Consider the following 20,000-nt stretch of genomic DNA (forward strand, 5'->3'; position numbering starts at 1 on the left):
ATACTGTGTGAGGCACTGGACATAGGTGGAGTCAACAATATAAATGTGAAATTGCCAACACAGTCCAGCTCGGAGTCAGACATTAAATATATAAGTACTAGGGACTAATAATAAAACAAGTGTGTCAGGATTCATGAAGCAGTGCAAGATGCTAAGGGACTAGGTTTGAGTGTCTGCAGAAAGGCCAGTGTCCCTGAGGAGAGGGGGCTGGGAGAGTGGCCAGACACGAGCCTGGAACACTTCCCAGGGAGCAGACCAGGATAACCTTTCTTGCATGTGCTGTTATGTATTCTAATGAAAACAGGCAGCTCTTTTGGAGATTAAACACTGACAAGCTGGTTAGGTTTATGTAATGCTAAAGATAAATTTAGGACACTGAACTTTGATAAGCAGACCCCAGTCCCATCTCCTCTCCCTGGCCATGTGCTGTTTCCATTCCTTAAGCCTTGCACTCGTCATTGGAAAATAAAATAATTGTATATATATAAGATGAGATAATGTCTGTAAAAGTAAATTATAACATGACATTGGGTGAGCACACGTGTGTAGCTACAACTTATTCTCTTATTCATCAGCCATTAAGAACGTGCTTATATTTTTATACAGGGCCCAGTAAATGCTTTTGTAATGAACACACACGCACACGCACATACACACACACGCACACGCACACATGCACACAGAATCTAAGCTTCAGAGTCCCTTCCTCAAAGGTTGCCTTCCTTCAGTTGATGTGGGAAAGTAGAGTTTTGTCTCATATCATTCCTGGCTCATTTTCCAATGAACAAGAACCACACAGTGACTGTTGAAAACTGATCCCATAAAATGTGTTTTTTCCCCCTTGTCTCTGCTTCAATCACATCCACACTGGCCCAGAATCCTGCACTGGACAGAACAGAATGCATGATTGGGTGCTCAGTGCTTGTCATGATGACTTACTGTCTCAAACACCACTCCCACAGCCCTTCTGCCAATGAAGAGCGGCTGGGACCACAGAGAGCCTCTGGCCTCAGTTACATGCTGTTTCTAATCCGGCCACTGACCCACAGGTTTCATGGCCTTAATGTTTTCACCAATACTATTTCCTGTTTCTTAGTGGGAAAATCTTTGGGGGTCCTCCATATTCTTTCCTATCAGTGCACCTCAACCACACTAGAAAAGTTCTGTCACATTGAATTTCAAAAAGGAAGTGGTTCAGACTACAATTAATCACTTCCCAACAATGAGGTTCTTCAGCCCTGATACCAAAATACCCATCCTTTCCCCAGAAGGTAGCTCTGTGGAGAAAGGGTATTTTGAGCCAGAATCTTCCCTAAGCCACAAAATGTGCCATTACCCAGACATCAGACCTAGAATTGTCTAATTCCATATACCAATTTCTTACCTAGTTGCATACTACCTTATAAAAGATAAAATTAGTTTACTTTTTTTAAAAAAAATGTGAAGACTTTATTCATTTTAGAGAGAAGAAAGAGAGATAGAGATAGAGAGAGAAAGAGAGAGAGAGAGAGAGAGAGAGAGAGAGAGAAGTGGGGGAGGATCAGGAAGCATCAACTCCCATATGTGCCTCGACCAGGCAAGCCGAGTTTCAAACCGGTGATATTAGCATTTCAGGTGGCCTCTTTATTTCTCTGTGTCACCACAGGTTAGGCTAGCTTACTTTTGTAAAACTATACCAATCTCAACTATATAGACCTTGCTACTACTTTGATTCATTCTGTGTCAAAATCTAATATTGTAAGCTCTATATTCACTTTTGATGTAACTTTATTCAGGCAATCAGATCTTCAACTTTTTTTTAAACATCTGCAATAGTTGTAATCTGTGTATGATAAACATTTGTTAAATTTGATGTAACTGTTAGGGCAAGGAACTACTTTTTTGTGGCTTACCTAGCAGTACCTATTTTGAAGTTTTCTTAAGGAGGAAAGAAACCCATCCCCAAAGAATTAGCTCCCAGCTCTTCTGGTTTTTTCCTTCTGTCCATATCTAAATGTCTTGGACATCCAAATCTATAAAAAACAATGGAAGTTTCCTTCATTGAGAGATGACTAGTCTGCCTGGTGACATTCATTCCTCAATGGAAGAGAGTAATGGAGACTTTCATCTCTTACAAATGGCTCTTGTTGCAGGGGCGAGGATGCATACAGCTGTGAGTGAGGATGTTGATTTGTGACATAGCATTGATGCTAATAGATTTACCTGTTTTGAGGATTAACTGAGCCCCAGGGAAGACTTCTGGATAAATTTTCCAGCATAGATAATGAATTCCCCTTGTAGCTTTTTTCTGGGAATGTCTCTCTCATTATTCATGCTATGTTTAACGTTATTGATCCATCTGGGTTGATACACTGCTGATAAAGTGATGCTCACAGCTCTAAGAATTTCATGTATAATTTAAAAGGTCAGGAATAAATGGGCTTTCTCAAGGAAATTCTAGATGCTATTTGTTTTCAACTGTCATAAAAATCTAGTATTTTCATTTTAATACACAGATAAATTAGAAACAAGACAGCTTTAAAAGATTTTAGACAAATTCTTGAAGATAAGTCCAGGATGGTCTATTAAGGAAAAACAAGATACAGTGATCACCCCTTAGATGCAGGGGATGTATTTCAAGAACCCCAGTGGATGCCTGTGACTGTAGCTAGCACCACTGGAAGGGTTATGCAATGCCTCTTGCTCCCAATGGGTCTGTGTGACAAGCATAGTATAAAAGGTAAGTGAGAAATAAAGGAGGTATTTTCCTTAAGCTGAAATGATGAGTGCCTCATCTCATGTAACTGAAGGCATCTTGTTTAATAAAAATGGCTACAAACTGTGTCTGAGGTATTGCAAGTTTTCTCCATGCAACTGTTGGCAGACTGTGCTCGGTTCCCTTTTATTTTTCATTACAGTTCAGTAAACTGGCATCAAAAATATATTTGATATAAATATTGATATATTTTTAATGAGTCATTTATTATTTATTTTCTAGTTATATTCTTGTGTAGGTAGAGCACAGAGCGTATTCCTAGCAGCTGTGGCTGATGCAATACTGTGAGAACACTTCAGCACCTGAAACCCTCCTGGGCACACCCAGGAGGGAGCTCACCCACTGTGCGGAGGTGACTCAGTGCCAACCAGGCAGCTCCCTGATCTTAGCCATTGGCTGTGAAGGACACGCTGTAACACCCTATAGGCTGAACCTATGTATATAAGCTAGCTTGCTTCCTGAATAAATTGGATCTGCATCACTAAACATGGTCCCCGGAGTCAGGTCTTTGTATCTTCATTGTCCTCACCCCCAGTGGGCCTTGTCCACATACCGCGCCTGAACAGGGATCCAACCAGCATCCAAGAGGCGGGTGAGTGACTCTCTGCAATGGGAAACCTTCTCCCTCACTCCTGAGCCCCGCAAACTCGAGCCCTCTATGCCCTATTGCAGAGTAGGCGAGTTAAAGTTAGTGAAAAGGATTTGTACCTACTGGGAAATCCTCTCAGATTTCAACCCTAGGTCTGGGATGCGCCTCTTTGGGACCCCGATACTTGGGCCCAAGCTTTCTGGCGCATCCATTTGGCCAAAGTCTATGAGGGACGGGCCTTCCCTCTCGCCTCATTCCTGCCCTGTTAGCAATACATGCCTGCCTGACCGGTGCTCCTCCTGGGGACCTTCCACCAGTGCCAAAAATATTACAGGCTACCCCTCTCTCTGGGGAGCCCCCCTCTTATTTGCCCCCCTCCACTGAGGAGGAAAGTAGTTTAGCCTCTGAGTTTGACAAAATCGCGGCTGAGCACTCAGGAATGAAACCAACCAAATTGGTAACTGTGCCATCAGCTCTGCCGCCCGGAGAAAGCAGAAGTTGCTACTTCTGCATTACCTACCGGGGCTCAGTGCCCCACCCCAGCCTCTCAGATGCCAGTTTCTACCCCAGCTTTAACTCCAACACATGTTCCTGCTACAGACCCGTAGGCCAGCCTATATGCCACCATGTGTCTTTTTTTCTTTCTGTCTTGTCTATTTTTCTGTATCTCTTGCTATCTCTCTCCCATTCCTCTCTCTCTCTGAAATGATGCTGGAAGGACCCAGCCACAGCACAGTGGCAGGGATCACACCCTCTTCTAATACAAGGGAGAGGTTATGCTTGTGTTTTTCAACCAATTTGGATCCCAGGAACCCCCAACCTGCTTGGCAGGGTTTCTTGGGCACACACTAAGTGGTTTAGTCTTCACCGGTCCAAAGCCACAGCCCTGGCCTTCTCCACACCGACTATGCCTGAGGGGAGGAGGTCCTCAGTGCTCCAGAAGAAGACCTCACGGCTGGTGTGCACGCCCCATCACCTGGGGGGATGTGGAGGCTTTGGCAGGGTGGGCCCAGAGAGTGGCCCCTGACAGGCCTCCAGGCCCTGGTGCTCTGTTCTTGCTTATGTGCTATAGTGACTGCTGACTCCCAGACATGGGTGGACCTCCACGTCTGGGCTGCTTTTCCCCACCCTGGCATAATTATGCCTGTTGAAGTTAATAGCCCACAGTTTCCAGCAGTATATTCCAGTAACTGCTCCCTTAGTCTCCCTTGTGACAATAGTGGCCAGGAATCCCAATAGTGGAATGGCACTATATGGGGTAACCTCAGTGACCCAATGCTACTTATGTTTACTCTGAATAATAACACTGTCCCCTCAGAGGGGTGGGTCCTCCTGCAAAATCATACTATGGGGGACTTTGCTGAAAATGGTACTATAAACCAAGGTCAGTACTTGGCCTACAAGCCCTCCTCTCCCTAGCTACAGCTGGGCCCGCCCGCTAACCTTGCCTTCCCAGGGTCTCCTCTTTGTCCATTCCTGTATGACGAAGATCTAAGAACACTCCTGAGAGAAGGAATTCCCTGGAGAGACTGCCGCATTGCCTCTGGCCCGGATGCGCAGACCATCAACCTCGGAGTTTGGTCTGAAAGCTGAGAGATGGAATGCAACCATATATAGTATGGCGCAGCCTGTGGCAAGCCATCTGTTCTGTGTTTGGACGCTGAGACCTTTGTGAGAAGGGGGCATGCATGGACCTACATTCATTTTTTACAATCAAAATGGAACTCTGTTTAATGGCACCTGGAAGGTCTCTGTAACACAATGGGAGGGAAATGACATCCTGACCCCTAGGAGGAATCCCCTGTTTAAGACCTCCATTATATTTCCTAAGTAGTCAAACATTACAGAAGCTTGCGTCATTGTTTAATTATACTTGTTTTAGTTCTACTAGGGTTCTGTTGCATAATGTGTAGCATTTAGAAGCTACAACAACAGCAAGCTATCATTCATCAAGTCCAATTGGCCCTAATTAAAAGAGAAGGTGGAAGTGTAGGTAGAGTGCAGAGTGTATTCCTAGCAGCTGTGGCTGATGCAATGCTGTGAGAACACTCCAGCAAGGTTAAACCCTCCTAGGGACACCCAGGAGGGAGCTTGCCTGCTGTGGGGAGGTGACTCAGTGCCAACCAGGCAGCTCCCTGACCTTTTCAGCCATTGGCTTTGAAGAACATGCTGTAACACCCTATAGGCTGAACCTGTGTATATAAGCTAGTTTGCTTCCTGAATAAAGTGGATCTGCATCACTGAACCTGTCCCCGGAGTTGGGTCTTTGAGTCTCCATCGTCCTCACCCCCGGCAGGCCTTATCCACAATCTTGTTCTATACTCTTTTTTTCTTTGTCATTTATTTATTTAAGGTGTTTTTGGCTAGCTTTTATTTATGCATACTTGCACTAATCTTTTTTTTTTTTTTTTTACACTAGAAATTATTATTATTATTTTTTTTGTTGGGACTTTTTTTTTTTTTATATATAATTTTATTTTTTTAATGGGGTGACATCAATAAATCAGGATACATATATTCAAAGATAACAAGTCCAGGTTATCTTGTCGTTCAATTATGTTGCATACCCACCACCCAAAGTCAGATTGTCCTCTGTCACCTTCTATCTTGTTTTCTTTGTGCCCCTCCCCACCCCCTATCCCTCTCCCATTCCCCCCTCCCCCCCGTAACCACCACACTCTTATCAATGTCTCTTAGTTTCACTATTATGTCCCACCTACGTATGGAATAATACAGTTCCTGTTTTTTTCTGATTTACTTATTTCGCTTCGTATCATGTTATCAAGATCCCACCATTTTGCTGTAAATGTTCCGATGTCATCATTTCTTATGGCTGAGTAGTATTCCATAGTGTATATGTGCAACATCTTCTTTATCCAGTCATCTATTGATGGGCTTTTTGGTTGTTTCCATGTCCTGGCCACTGTGAACAATGCTGCAATAAACATGGGGCTGCATGTGTCTTTACGTATCAATGTTTCTGAGTTTTTGGGATATATACCCAGTAGAGGGATTGCTGGGTCATAAGGTAGTTCTATTTTCAGTTTTTTGAGGAACCACCATACTTTCTTCCATAATGGTTGTACTACTTTACATTCCCACCAAGAGTGTATGAGGGTTCCTTTTTCTCCACAGCCTCTCCAACATTTGCTGTTACCTGACTTGCTAATAACAGCTAATCGAACAGGTGTGAGGTGGTATCTCATTGCCGTTTTGATTTGCATTTCTCTAATAGCTAAAGAAGATGAGCATCTTCTCATATATCTGTTGGCCATTTGTATTTCTTCCTGGGAGAAGTGTCTATTCATATCCTCTTCCCATTTTTTTATTGGATTGTTTGTTTGTTTGTTGTTGAGTTTTATGAGTTCTTTGTATATTTTGGATATTAGGCCCTTATCTGAGCTGTCGTTTGAAAAAATCATTTCCCATTTAGTTGGCTTTCTGTTTATTTTGTTATCAGTTTCTCTTGCTGAGCAAAAACTTCTTAGTCTGATGTAGTCCCATTCATTAATTTTTGCCTTCACTTCTCTTGCCATTGGAGTCAAATTCATAAAATGCTCTTTAAAACCCAGGTCCCTGAGTTGAGTACCTATGTCTTCTTCTATGTACTTAATTGTTTCAGGTCTTATGTTTAGATCTTTGATCCATTTTGAGTTAATTTTTTACACTAGAAATTATAACAGGCAACCTTGGCTTGTTGAGATTTACTAGGAGTGAATAATTTTGCTACTAATAAGTCAATGGAAGGATTTCAGAATAATTTAACTCCATGTACCCTCCTCCAATCTACTGTTATATTGTTGTCATCAGTAATCTATACTGTTCAAGAACTATTATTAAGAGTAGAGAGTGAAATATAGGGCTTGTCCATTTTCCAGACAATTTTTAAAACTTAATTGTGTTTAGGTACTGAGAACTGAAGCCAAAATGCTCTTTTGTGCCTATCCTTTGCTATCAATTCTGCAACAGAGTATGAGTTTCTGTGTTTGCTGAACAATGCTGGAACTGAGGGTGGGGGTAGAACGGGAGAATCTATTTGAATCTATTTGATTGCAAGTCGTGTTTTACAGAGTTTGTGGCTAGCTGTGCATTGCATGAGTTAGATAAAAACCACTGAACTTTGAGGAACATTGTTTTAGAAGAAGGAATATGTATGTTTAATGGAAAAGAAAATAGAGGCAAAGATTTGTAGCAAGAATACAGATACGAGAGACCTACAGAATATCTCACCATTTTGCCTGGAGAGAGCCTTGCACCGTTAATGACTCTCAGAATCTTGCTTCATTTTCTCATTCAAAATTAGCTTCTACATTATGGTTAAGGCATTTTGTCCAATAACAGTAATAGTAGTAGTGGTGGTAGTAGTAGTAGTAGTAAATAATAAACATACCACCCACATGCATGCATTTATACTTTCAGGTTTTTTTTTTATTTTAAAACACTCTTTCCCCACATTCTAACTATACCCAGACTAACATGTCTGTGTTCAAGTTCCTGTAAAAATAATCTTACCAATCCTAGAAAAAAGATTTAAGTGCTCATATAGGCTTCAGTGATGAGCATACAGGAATTGGCCACATAACAAAAGTATCTGCTTCTGATAGTATTCCCTCAATTCAGCTATTTGCACAGCAATCACCACATGCAATTGAATTATAATTTATATTTTTATATCATCACTTCTGAAAACATTTTATCAAAATCACACTGAGATGCAGCACTACAAATAGAATATATAAAATGTGCTATAAATACAAAAGAGCTTAGCAGTAAAGTAGTAAGCAATTTTTACTTTTAAAAAGAAAGCAAATTTATATTACTGGAAGAATAATCAACTTACAAAATATCTTAAAAAGCAGCAATCAGCCTTACCAGGCAGTGGTGCAGTAGATATAATGTTGACCTGGAATGCTGAGGACCCAGGTTTGAGACCCCAAGGTAGCCAGCTTCAGCGTGGGCTCACCAGCATGAGCTCAGGGTCATTGGCTTGAGCAAGTGTTGACTTGAAGCCCAAGGTCACTGGCCTGAGCTTAGTATCGCTGGCTTGAGCAAGGGGTCCCTGGCTCGACTGGAGCTCTCCCTCTCCATCATCAAGGCACATATGAGAGAGCAATCATTGAACAGCTAAGGTGCCACGACTATGGATTGATGCTTGTCATCTCTCTCCTTCTCTGTTTGTCTCTCCTTCTTTCTCTCTCTTGCAAAACAAAAAAAGCAAGAACCGAATACTTCATAAAACTTTAAAAGGAAAGATGCCTAAGACTGATGGAGCCATTTGTCATTAAGATACTATAGTGTTTCTTGATGTTCCAGATACAGCAGTTAAAGGCTATTGCAGAATTATCTGTTTATATAATATTTATTGTATAAAATTTTAGCTTTGGGGATAATATGGGATACATACAAAGTTTTATTATTATTATAAATACCACAAAAAATTGTTAATTATATGTAGAATATATTTTGTTGCAATCATTTATTTCTGCAACAGAAGTTCTGATATGTATTTTAAAGATAATTTTCCTCTAGAAAATTATAAAAATATTATAAAAGACTAAAAATAAGTGTATATTAAAAGGTTTTCTTCTAAAAGTTTTAAAAGCTATTTTTTTGTTTGATAGCATCGGTATCATGAAGATAATGTCAATACTAAAAGTAAAGATGTACTCTGAGAAAGGATTGGTAATGGTTGCATTATATTCTCTGGCACTCTGATGCTAGAGGTTGGGATACTTAGGCAAAAGTTTTATGATGGGAACTGAGACTCAATAATACTTTTTAAAGAACCATAAGAAGAAGCCCTGCACAGTGAATAAAGCATCGATCTGGAATGCCAAAGTCACTAATTCAAAATCCTGGGCTTGCCCAGTCAAGGCACATATGGGACTTGATGCTTCCTGCACTTTTGTCTCTCTCTCTCTCTCTCTCTTCTCTAAAATAAATAAATAATATCTTGAAAGAGAAGAAGCAGCAGCCCTGTCAGTTGGTTCAGTGGATAGGGTGTTAGCTCAGCATGTGGATATACCAGGTTTGACAGTCAGGGCACAGAAAAGAAGCAAACATCTGCTTCTCTCTCCTTCTCCCGCTTCTCTCCCTGTTCCCCTCCCTCAGCTAGTGGCTTGACTGGTTTGAGTGTCAGCCCAGGTGCTGAGGATAGCTCAGTAGCATTTGCCCCAAACAGGGATTGCCAGGTGGATCTTGATCTGGGTGCATGCGGGAGTCTTTCTATCTCCGCTCCTCTCATTAAAAAAAAAAAAAAAAGAAGAAAGAACTATGAGAAGTTGGAGCAGTTAACTTGGAAAAGTCAACTAGGGTATTTGAAGAGCAACACTTCATTTATATGCATACATCCTGTGAATGCAGAACTCTTGAAAAATCAAATATTAAATATTGTTAAAAAAATAAACAGAGACTAGCCTTGAAAATTCCCTGAGCAGATAAAACCAGTTTAGTCATACAAAAAAAGCTTAAGTTGGAGATGACGTCAGAGTAATGGCGGGGTAGGAAGTGATACCGATAAATCTCCCCCAAAACTCAACAATATCTTCAACCAGAAACAGAAAAACCTATACTTGGAGCTTCCAGATGCTTCGCAATACACCCAAAGGTATGATTGAGTGAAAAATTGGCTAAATATATAACCAAACCCCGAAGGAAATAGGGAGTAAGAAATGCTCCGCCTTCCTCACTAACCTAAACAGGGCGGCTTTCTCTGGTAACTGTGAATATAGAAACTGAGGCGGGCAAAGGGGGTGAATACATCCAGGCCGCGAAACAAACGGCCGAACCAGGCTGTGGCATGGAGATCCAAGCCAAGGAAAATCTGATCCTGTGGCAACCCGGGCAATACAAGCTAACACTCGCGCCAAACCCAAACAAAGAAAGACAAGCAGCGCGGACATTTTACCCGGTCTCCTGGTTGGTGCGCAGTTAGTGGGCGAGAGATTTCTTCCTAAGCCCCGGAAGTGGGTGCCCGTGTTGCCCCACGGAGAGGCAGGGTCAGAGGCCTTTCTGTGGGCCGAGGGAAGAGTCTCTGGGCAGCCCCAGCGCCCTGGGAAAGCCACGCACGGGAGGGAGTGAGAACTAATTCCAACGGTGGAGATTTTCCGTACTGGAGGGTGTTTCACTCAGAGGGAAACGCGGCCGGCCTCATATCCTGGTTTGTGCGTGCAGATAAGGAGTGAGCGATTCCTCCGAGTGCCTCGGCAGTGCGCGCCCGTGTTATCGCACAGAGGGGCAGAGTCAGGGGCCTTTGTGTGGGCCAAAGCGGAATCTCGGGCCGCCCCAGCGCCTTGCAAAAGCCGCGCAAGGGGACGGAGCGAGACTCAATTCCAATGCTGCAACTTTTCCCTGCGGTTGGGGGTTTCACTCAGAGCGTGAGACTGCTGGACGGATATCCTGGTCTGCGCGCGCAGCCAAGTGAGTGAGAGTTTCCTCCAAGCGCCCCAGAAGTGGGCGCCCGCTTGTGTTACCGGACAGAGTGGCAGAGCCAGAGGTCTTTGAATGGCCGGAAAGCCCGCCTGATTATGCTAGCAGCTCTGACTGACTGAGCCTTACCCAGAGCCCTGTGCTGAGTGGAAATAGAGTGGGGAGTTGCCAGCTCTTTGAGCCTCTTACTATCCAGGCAGAGGCAGCAGCAACCCCATAGCTGGATTATCAGACTACTAATTGAGGAAGGAAAGACTAGGAGAAAGGCTCCAGGAACACGGACTCTCTCACTGTCGGAGCCTATAAATGCTAATAGCTTCGACTGCCAACGAGACTAAAGCACAATACATGACATTGCCATAGAGACTTATCAACTGCAAACCTCCACCTGAGTGTGGCAAAGGGGCAAAACCCGGGGTACAGAGTCACCGACCAGGAAGAGGGAGAGAAAAGAAAAAGCAAGAAGATAACCTCTCAAAATCAAGAATAATCTGCAGACTTTATAACCTATCCCATTTTATTATATTTGTTCGTTTGTTTCTCTTATCTTCATTCTTGATACTTTTTTTTCCTCCTCCAATTTGGCCAATTAACTCTCTACCGGTCTTACTCTCTCCTCTCCTTGAACTACACTACCCATAAGTGTTACATCTCCCATTATCTTTTCTCTTCTCTTCCTTTCTCTCTATGAGGGTTGCACTCCAAAACCCTTAACTCTCTCTCTCTCTCTCCTTTCTTTTTTCTTCTTTTAGTGGTTCCCTCTTTTTTTTTCTCTCTCTCTCTTTCTTTTCTCCCTCTATATTAGTTTCTTCCTTTCTCCTTTACATCTCCTCTCATTCAAACCTCAATAACAAACAAATTATCTTATCTGGGACTCAAACTTATGTTTGTGGCATTTTGGGTTTTTTTTACTTCACCTTTTTAACTCACTAGCAGTGCTCCCATCCCTGGCTCTCCATATTATCTAGTTCTTGTTCCACTAAATACAATAGTAATTTTTTAATCTGTCCCCCCATTTTTCCGTTTTCCTCTTAATCCTCTCATCATAACTCTTAGACAACCAACACCTAAAAGCAAATCATTTTATTCTTGACCCAAATTTTTTCCTTATTTGCTTTTTGTGGGTCCATACGCTCTTTTTTTTTTTTTTTTCTTTCTTTTTTTTTTTTTTTTCCCCTTTATTACTTTTCCCCAATTCAGGCCCTCCATCACAGGCATTGTTTGTTATAATTCACAGTCCACCACAAGATTTTATCAAGAAAGAGGGGAGAGGAGAGGAGAGGAAAAAAAGAGGGGGGGAATAATTTCCTTTTTTTTTTTATTTTTTTTAAATTTTTATTTTATTTTATTTTTCTTTATTTCATTATTAATTTTTTTTTTAAAAAACAACTCTTTTCGATTTTTTTTTATTATTTTTTTAAACTTTTTATTCTTTATTAAATCTCATTAATACTATCAACAAAACCACCCTCAGATGCCATTAAGGAAGAGAAAATCGAATATCATGGATACAAAAGAAAGAGAGGTAACACAGCTAGATGAGGAAAAATCTATGGAGAAAAAATTTAATATATTGGAAACCTTGGAGCTAAATGACAGAGAATTCAAGATAGAAATCCTAAAAATCCTCCGAGATATACAAGAAAACACAGAAAGGCAATTTAGGGAGCTCAGAAAACAACTCAATGAACACAAAGAATATATGTCCAAGGAAATTGAAACTATAAAAACAAATCAAACAGAGATGAAAAACTCAATTCACGAGCTGAAAAACGAAGTAACAAGCTTAGCTAATAGAACAGGTCAGATAGAAGAGAGGATTAGTGAAATAGAAGACAAGCAACTTGAGGCACAACAGAGAGAAGAAGAAAGAGACTCAAAATTAAAAAAAATGAGATAGCCCTACAAGAATTATCTGACTCAATCAAAAAGAATAACATAAGAATAATAGGTATATCAGAGGGAGAAGAGAGAGAAAATGGAATGGAGAACATACTCAAACAAATAATAGATGAGAACTTCCCAAGCCTGTGGAAAGAACTAAAGCCTCAAGTTCAAGAAGCAAACAGAACTCCAAGTTTTCTTAACCCCAACAAACCTACTCCAAGGCATATCATAATGAAATTGACACAAACCAACAGCAAAGAAAAAATTCTCAAGGCAGCCAGGGAAAAGAAGAATACAACATATAAAGGAAGGCCCATTAGATTATCATCAGATTTCTCAGCAGAAACTCTACAAGCTAGAAGAGAGTGGACCCCAATATTTAAAGTCCTGAAAGAGAGGAACTTTCAGCCACGAATACTATACCCATCAAAGCTATCCTTCAAATATGAAGGAGAAATAAAAACATTCCCAGATACAGAAAAGATGAGGGAATTTATCATCAGAAAACCCCCACTCCAGGAATTACTAAAGGGGGTTCTCCAATCAGATACAAAGAACAAATAAAAAACAGAGCCACAAGTAAAAGCTCCAAGAAGAACACAATAAAACCAAATTTAAACTGTGACAACAACAAAAAGAAAGAGGGGGAGAAGATGGAGATTAACAGTAGCAAAGGACGATGGAGTGCAAAAGTGCTCACAAACTAGTTCGCTACAATGAACAGGGTAGGGACCCTTTTCATTATTCAAAGGTAACCACCATTGAAAAAACCACCACAGAAGCACATGAGATAAAAAAGATAGCAACAGTGGAAAGATGTATGGAATACAACCAAATAAAAACAAAAGATAGAAAAACAAAAGAGAAGGATCAAACAAGACACAAAACTAACAGAAAGCAAGATATAAAATGGCAATAGGGAACTCACAAGTATCAATAATTACACTAAATGTAAACGGATTAAACTCACCAATAAAAAGGCACAGAGTAGCAGAATGGATTAAAAAAGAAAATCCAACTGTATGCTGCCTACAGGAAACTCATCTAAGTAACAAGGATAAAAACAAATTCAAAGTGAAAGGCTGGAAAACAATACTCCAAGCAAATAACATCCAAAAAAAAGCAGGTGTAGCAATACTCATATCGGATAATGCTGACTACAAGACAGGAAAAGTACTCAGAGACAAAAATGGCCATTTCATAATGGCTAAGGGGACACTGAATCAAGAAGACATAACAATTCTTAATATATATGCACCAAACCAAGGAGCACCAAAATATATAAGACATCTACTTATTGATCTTAAAACAAAAACTGACAAAAATACAATCATACTTGGAGACCTTAATACACCGCTGACGGCTCTAGATCGGTCATCCAAACAGAGAATCAACAAAGACATAGTGGCCTTAAACAAAACACTAGAGCACCTGGATATGATAGACATCTACAGGACATTTCATCCCAAAGTGACTGAGTATACATTTTTCTCCAGTGTACATGGATCATTCTCAAGAATTGACCATATGTTGGGCCACAAAAACAACATCAGCAAATTCAGAAAAATTGAAGTTGTACCAAGCACATTTTCTGATCATAAAGCCTTGAAACTAGAATTCAACTGCAAAAAAGAGGAAAAAAATCCCACAAAAATGTGGAAACTAAACAACATACTTTGAAAGAATGAATGGGTCAAAGAAGAAATAAGTGCAGAGATCAAAAGATATATACAGACTAATGAAAATGACAATACGACATATCAGAATCTATGGGATGCAGGAAAAGCAGTGATAAGAGGGAAGTTCATATCACTTCAGGCATATATGAACAAACAAGAGAGAGCCCAAGTGAACCACTTAACTTCCCACCTTAAGGAACTAGAAAAAGAAGAACAAAGACAACCCAAAACCAGCCGAAGAAAGGAGATAATAAAAATCAGAGCAGAAATAAATGAATTAGAGAACAGAAAAACTATAGAAAAAATTAATAGAACAAGGAGCTGGTTCTTTGAAAAGATCAACAAAATTGACAAACCCTTGGCAAGACTTACCAAGGAAAAAAGAGAAAGAACTCATATAAACAAAATCCAAAATGAAAGAGGAGAAATCACCACGGACACCGTAGATATACAAAGAATTATTGTAGAATACTATGAAAAACTTTATGCCACTAAATTCAACAACCTAGAAGAAATGGATAAATTCCTAGAAAAATACAACCTTCCTAGACTGAGTCAAGAAGAAGCAGAAAGCCTAAACAGACCTATCAGTAGAGAAGAAATAGAAAAACCATTAAAAACCTCCCCAAAAATAAAAGTCCAGGCCCTGACGGCTATACCAGCGAATTTTATCAAACATTCAAAGAAGACTTGGTTCCTATTCTACTCAAAGTCTTCCAAAAAATTGAAGAAGAAGCAATACTTCCAAACACATTTTACGAAGCCAACATAACCCTCATACCAAAACCAGGCAAGGATGGCACAAAAAAAGAAAACTACAGACCAATATCTCTAATGAATACAGATGCTAAAATACTAAACAAAATACTAGCAAATCGAATACAACAACATATTAAAAAAATAATACATCATGATCAAGTGGGATTCATCCCAGAATCTCAAGGATGGTTCAACATACGTAAAACGGTTAATGTAATACACCATATCAACAAAACAAAGAACAAAAACCACATGATCTTATCAATAGACGCAGAAAAGGCTTTCGATAAAATACAACACAATTTTATGTTTAAGACTCTCAACAAAATGGGTATAGAAGGAAAATATCTCAACATGATAAAGGCCATATATGATAAACCATCAGCTAACATCATATTAAATGGCACTAAACTGAAGGCTTTCCCCCTTAAATCAGGAACAAGACAGGGTTGTCCACTCTCTCCACTCTTATTTAATGTGGTACTAGAGGTTCTAGCCAGAGCAATCAGACAAGACAAAGAAATAAAAGGCATCCATATCGGAAAAGAAGAAGTAAAGGTATCACTTTTTGCAGATGATATGATACTATACGTCGAAAACCCCAAAGAATCCACAAAAAGACTACTAGCAACAATAAGCCAATACAGTAAGGTCGCAGGATACAAAATTAACATACAGAAGTCAATAGCCTTTCTATATGCCAACAATGAAACAACTGACAGGGAACTCAAAACAATAATCCCCTTCACGACTGCAACAAAAAAAATAAAATACTTAGGAATAAACATAACAAAGAATGTAAAGGACTTATATAATGAAAACTATAAACCATTGTTAAGGGAAATCGAAAAAGATATAATGAGATGGAAGAATATACCTTGTTCTTGGCTAGGAAGAATAAATATAATCAAGATGGCTATATTACCCAAAGCAATATACAAATTTATTGCAATTCCCATCAAACTTCCAATGACATTTTTTAAAGAAATAGAGCAAAAAATCATCAGATTTATATGGAACTATAAAAAACCCCGAATAGCCAAAGCAATCCTAAAGAAAAAGAATGAAGCTGGGGGCATTTCAATACCTGACTTCAAACTCTATTATAGGGCCACGACAATCAAAACAGCATGGTACTGGCAGAAAAATAGACACTCAGACCAATGGAACAGAATAGAAATTCCAGAAATAAAACCACATATATATAGTCAAATAATTTTTGATAAAGGGGCCAAGAACACACAATGGAGAAAAGAAAGCCTCTTCAATAAATGGTGCTGGGAAAACTGGAAAGCCACATGCAAAAGAATGAAACTGGACTACAGTCTCTCCCCCTGTACAAAAATTAACTCAAAATGGATCAAAGAATTAAACATAAGACCTGAAACAATTAAGTACATAGAAGAAGACATAGGTACTCAACTCAGGGACCTGGGTTTTAAAGAGCATTTTATGAATTTGACTCCAATGGCAAGAGAAGTGAAGGCAAACATTAATGAATGGGACTACATCAGACTAAGAAGTTTTTGCTCAGCAAGAGAAACTGATAACAAAATAAACAGAAAGCCAACTAAATGGGAAATGATTTTTTCAAACGACAGCTCAGATAAGGGCCTAATATCCAAAATATACAAAGAACTCATAAAACTCAACAACAAACAAACAAACAATCCAATAAAAAAATGGGAAGAGGATATGAATAGACACTTCTCCCAGGAAGAAATACAAATGGCCAACAGATATATGAGAAGATGCTCATCTTCTTTAGCTATTAGAGAAATGCAAATCAAAACGGCAATGAGATACCACCTCACACCTGTTCGATTAGCTGTTATTAGCAAGTCAGGTAACAGCAAATGTTGGAGAGGCTGTGGAGAAAAAGGAACCCTCATACACTGTTGGTGGGAATGTAAAGTAGTACAACCATTATGGAAGAAAGTATGGTGGTTCCTCAAAAAACTGAAAATAGAACTACCTTATGACCCAGCAATCCCTCTACTGGGTATATATCCCAAAAACTCAGAAACATTGATACGTAAAGACACATGCAGCCCCATGTTTATTGCAGCATTGTTCACAGTGGCCAGGACATGGAAACAACCAAAAAGCCCATCAATAGATGACTGGATAAAGAAGATGTTGCACATATACACTATGGAATACTACTCAGCCATAAGAAATGATGACATCGGAACATTTACAGCCAAATGGTGGGATCTTGATAACATGATACGAAGCGAAATAAGTAAATCAGAAAAAAACAGGAACTGTATTATTCCATACGTAGGTGGGACATAATAGTGAAACTAAGAGACATTGATAAGAGTGTGGTGGTTACGGGGGGGGAGGGGGCAATGGGAGAGGGATAGGGGGTGGGGAGGCGCACAAAGAAAACAAGATAGAAGGTGACAGAGGACAATCTGACTTTGGGTGGTGGGTATGCAACATAATTGAACGACAAGATAACCTGGACTTGTTATCTTTGAATATATGTATCCTGATTTATTGATGTCACCCCATTAAAAAAATAAAATTATATATATATAAAAAAAAAAAAAAAAAAAAGCTTAAGTTAGCTTATTTTGCAAGACTAGCTTGACCTAGGTCATATTTTACTGATGCCTCTAGAAATCATAAACAAAACTTGAACTATTTTCCAAGGTTGATAGGTAATCATTAAAAATTCTAATATTATAACAAAAAAAGGGGCAATTTTAATGTCAAAGCTTTCAGGATAGACTAAACATTTGCAAAACTGGAGAGATTGACGTGCCTGATCTGATTCTCACACAGTGAATGAGTAATAGAATTGAATAAAAAATCTGCCAAAAGTTACCAGTGGCCTCCATTTTTAGTGATGCATATTTCTACTTATAAAAGAAACCCTATTATTTGATTTCAATTAAAGATATAGATAAATATCAATCTTCTTCCTTGTGCTACAACAATTCTTTTGTTAATTGTACAGAACGAAATGAGTCGTAATTTCAAATCTGCTGAAAAAGCGGTCTGCCGCCATGGTGCCCTTCCCTGCAGAACAGTCAGGAATCAAATGTGAATTCATTTTAGAACTTCAATGTAAAGAAATCTTAGGTGCTAAAAAATTGTAGACTAGGATATATTAAAGATTAAAATCATACTTACTGTGTCAATAATGTTGTCAGCTAATTGGATAATATTTTTGTTTATTTTTGAGTGTGAATCTTTTTCCTGGAAAAACTATTATCAAAACAACAGTGTCTTCTAATATCATAGACATTTTAGAGTCAGGAAACTATAACATTTTTTAAAAATAATTATCTCAAATTTCTTTTCTAGAATATGTCAATTTGATTGAAGTGTTGTTGAAACTGAAAATTAATATGAAAATATTATATCAGTGCATTATCGTGTCAGAATAGAAAATTAGTAATTAATCTCAGGTATAATATTCTATTCAGCCTTATTTCAAAGATTAACAAACTAAGGGTGCCAGCGTAACTCCCCAAGTTTGAAGACATTGCCTTACATCTCAAGATTAGCATCACATGTTAGAGTAAACTCACATCAAGTGAATACAATAGAATAAAGGTGTTAGTACAACTGGGGAAGGCCAGTTTAAAATGTTTGATAACATTTTAAAGGTAGCAAATCCTACTTAGTAAAGCATAGTTGTGGGAAAAACAACTGCGTTAGACTTCCTTGCTGGTTTACCAGCTACAAGCACTTTGTGTGATGAGTGCATGAGTACATGGCAACACCACGTGTGGATGGGCTGTGTAAGGCTATGGTGCTTTTCCTTGGAGGTGATTCTCCCAGATCAATCCCCCACCACTGCAAGGTGTGGTTTTCCAGCTCCCTTGCCCTTCACCGTGAAAAGTAGGTTTTCCTTCCTTTTTGTTATTTATTAGCTCTCCTGTCTTCGCGAACCTCCAATAAACAGGTATGGCCCTAAGCTTTCCAGCTCCACAGTTTCTCTACCGTCTGCCCAAATTCAATGAGAACCTGTCTGGCCTCAACCACTGGCATTAAATAGGTCAGTGTCATTTCCCACTGTGATGTGTCTGATCTCAGGACCTTCCGGGAGCACACTGTCACCTGGAAGGAGTTGGGTACCAGGAGCCTGTGCCAATGGATGCCTACACACCTATAGGGAGGGTACCATGGCCATACAGACTCACTCTTATTGATCATAATACAGTATATGTTCACTATTTTCAAAGATGTGCTCTAGGTTTAAAGTATGTCCAGGCCAGAGAAGGAGAAGGAAGAAAAGAGACTTTAAAATGTCTTGAATTGTGCAACCTTGTTTACCAAATTAAAGAGAACTATTTTCAGGGCATTGTGTCCCTGATCTATAGGAGGGAGGAAGGGAGGGAGGGGAAAAGTGAAGAAGGGACATAGGGAGGAAGAAAAGCTTTCAAGGCATTGAGTCCAATTAAAAAAAAGTGCCATTTACCTGAAGGTTTATTAGTTTTCAAGGTAGGTGCTATGGATTCCATAGGAAGATATGAATGATAAACCCAAGCTGTCAACCAGAAGCCTCAGATTTTGAAATTTCAGACTGCATAGCCTTGGGCAATAGCCTCTCTAGGTTTCAATATTGACATTAATTAATTTTAAAAAGCAAGCTGCCTGGTTCCAAAAGTTGCCATGGAGAAAAAAACCTATACAAAAACAATTAACAGCAATGACTACTGTGGCCCTTGCCAATCATTAAATCACAGAACTGTGCATCCCCATCCTGCAAATGAGGGTTAAGTGAACTTTCAGTTCAAATTGTAGGCCTTCTGGCTCTAAATCCCTCATTCCTCCTATTCTCTTCCTCTTCCTATTCTCTCCCCCTGCCTCCTGACAGTGCATAAAAAAATACTCAGTCAACAACAAAGTTTTGTATTGCCAGATAATGTTTTAGTTTTATAAA

Source organism: Saccopteryx leptura, chromosome 3 (assembly GCF_036850995.1).
Source record: "Saccopteryx leptura isolate mSacLep1 chromosome 3, mSacLep1_pri_phased_curated, whole genome shotgun sequence".
NCBI lineage: Eukaryota > Metazoa > Chordata > Mammalia > Chiroptera > Emballonuridae > Saccopteryx > Saccopteryx leptura.